This window comes from Otolemur garnettii, unplaced genomic scaffold, assembly GCF_000181295.1.
Source record: "Otolemur garnettii isolate 467f Iridium unplaced genomic scaffold, OtoGar3 scaffold00275, whole genome shotgun sequence".
Classification (NCBI taxonomy): Eukaryota; Metazoa; Chordata; class Mammalia; order Primates; family Galagidae; genus Otolemur; species Otolemur garnettii.
In genome coordinates, this window is record NW_003852670.1 from 710,513 (window position 1) to 713,192 (window position 2,680).

Consider the following 2,680-nt stretch of genomic DNA (forward strand, 5'->3'; position numbering starts at 1 on the left):
ATTTTTTGGTTGCAGCCATCATTGTTGTTTGGCGAGTCCGGGCTGGATTCGAACCCGCCACCTTAGGTGTATGTGGCTGGCGCCTTAGCTACTTGAGCCACAGGCGCTGAGCCTGTCTGGATGAATCTTAACAGAATGGTATAGTTATTCCCCTAAATGGAGAATTAGGGTCTGATTTCACCTTCTTACTTATTATTATTTATATCTGATGGAATTACTAGGAAACTTCCCTCACTTTTAAAGAACACAATGTCCCTATATTAAAAAATTCACTTCTCGAATGTAGAAAAAGATGGTAAGATGTTGATCACAGAAACGAACACCATGTAGTAGATATTGACACTGCCTGGGTGGCAGGCAGGCACACACAGGTGCTCCTTCTCTGGACCACGTCCACACTATTTGGTTTGAACCCTGGGCAAAAACTGCTTATGCAGAGAGTAGGATTCCTGACTCAAGCTGGATCAATGAGATTCTTTCTCATGGAATTAAAAATAAATCGAGTTAAAAATGGTTTGGTGCCCATAGCTCAGTGAGTAGGGTGCCGGCCCCATACATGGAAGGTGGCGGGTTTGAGCTCGGCCCAGGCCTGCTAAACACCAAGGACAACTGCAACCAAAAAATAGCCAGGCATTGTGGTGGGCGCCTGTGGTCCCAGCTACTCGGGAAGCTGAGGCAAGAGAATCGCTTAAGCCCAGGAGTTTGAGGTTGCTGTGAGCTATGATGCCCAGATACTCTACTGAGGCATCATAGAGACATAGTAAGACTCTGTCTCAAAAAAAACCCCAAAAAACTTATATACAGTACAATGCACATGTCATAAATGCACAATTCACTGAGTTCTGACAAGTATGTACATTCATGTAATCAATACTCCAATCAAGATATGGAAAATTTTCATCACCTCAGGGTCCCTGGTCTCTACTTCCAGTCAGTCCCCACCCACAATACCCACGCATTGCTGATTCCTGTCACCATAGATTAGTTTTATCTGTTCTTAAACTTCGTATAAATGAAATCGAACAGTATATATTCCTTTATGACTGGCTTTTTAAACAACATCGTTTTGAGATCGATCCATATTTTTATGTAAGTTAGTTCATTCATTTTTATCGCTGAGCAATATACCAATGTATGAACATGTTACCCATTCTCCTGTTGAATGCCATTTGGGTTGTTTCCTGTTTGGGGCTCTTATGAATAAAGCTGCTAAAAACATTTTTTCATTATAAGTCTTATTATTATGGACATATGTTTTCGTGGGGGAGGTGGGTGCGTAAACACCTGGGATAGAGATTGGTGGTTAATAGGGAAGGTTACATATAGCTTTATTAGAGACTGATAAACAATGCTCCAAAGTTGTGCAATTTTACACTCTCACCACCCACACCCGGGGTTCTAGCTATTCTATACCCTTGCCAACATTCAGGGTGCCAATCATTGTCATTGCAGTCCCTTTAGTGGGTGTGAAGTGGTGTCTCCTGGTTTGAGTCTGTACTTCCCTAATGACTAATGAGCTTGTGCAACTTCTCATGGGCTTATTTGCCATCTTTATATCTTCCCTTGCTAAAATGTCTGTTTATTAATTTTAGGGTTTTTTTTTACTAATTATATATATGTTCTAGAAAAAAGTCAGATGTATGTATTATTAATATTTTGAAGTATTTGTTCAGCATTAGAAATGCTGGCTATATGATCTTTTTCTTTCTTTTTTTAAAATAAAATGTCACTTTATTGCCCTCGGTAGAGTGCTGTGGTGTCACAGCTCACAGCAACCTCCAACTCCTGGGCTTAGGTGATTCTCTTGCCTCAGCCTCCTAAGTAGCTGGGACTACAGGTGCCTGCCACAATGCCCCCAATATTTTTTTGTTACAGTTTGGTGGGAGCCAGGTTTGAACCTGCCACCCTTGGTATATGGGGCTGGTGCCCCACCCACTGAGTGATGGCACTGCCCATGATCTTTTTCTTTTTTTTGAGACAGAGTCTCATTTTGTCACCCTCAGTAAAGTGCCATGGTATCACAGTTCACTGCAACCTCAAACTCTTAGGCTCAAATGATACTCCTGCCTCAGCCTCCCAAGTAGCTGAGACTATGGGTGCCCACCACAAATGCCTGGCCAGTTTTAGAGATGGGGGTCTTGCTCTTATTCAGGCCGGTCTTGAACTTGTGAGCTCAAGAAATCCACCTGCCTTGGCCTCCCAGAGGGCCCGGCCTTCTGGCTATATGATTTGAGAAAAAAAAAAAAAGGAATAAAATACGTAGTTGTGTTGAAAGGTCTTAAATAAATTAAAATGTCATTATTTTGAATGACTAGAATATATATCTAGAAAAATAATTCTAGGAAATCCAGGATATACACCTAGAAAAATAACCACAAGAAACCAATTAAAGTATATAGTAGTACATTAATTACATGTAAGTTTACAAAATTCTGTTATATCACTACATACCAATAACACTTAGTTCTAAATAAAAATAATTATGCTCACAGATAAAACCAAAATCATTAAAAACTTTATTTATCCAAAGGAAATGATTTAAGAACCTTGAGGGAAATAAAAGGAGACAGGAGTACATGGAACACTAATTAGTGTAAGCACTAATAGCAGTGCTCCTGCTATTTAGTGCTATTTAATTTACAGAGTTAAGTTTTCAATAATCAAAATTGCTGAAGGAGGG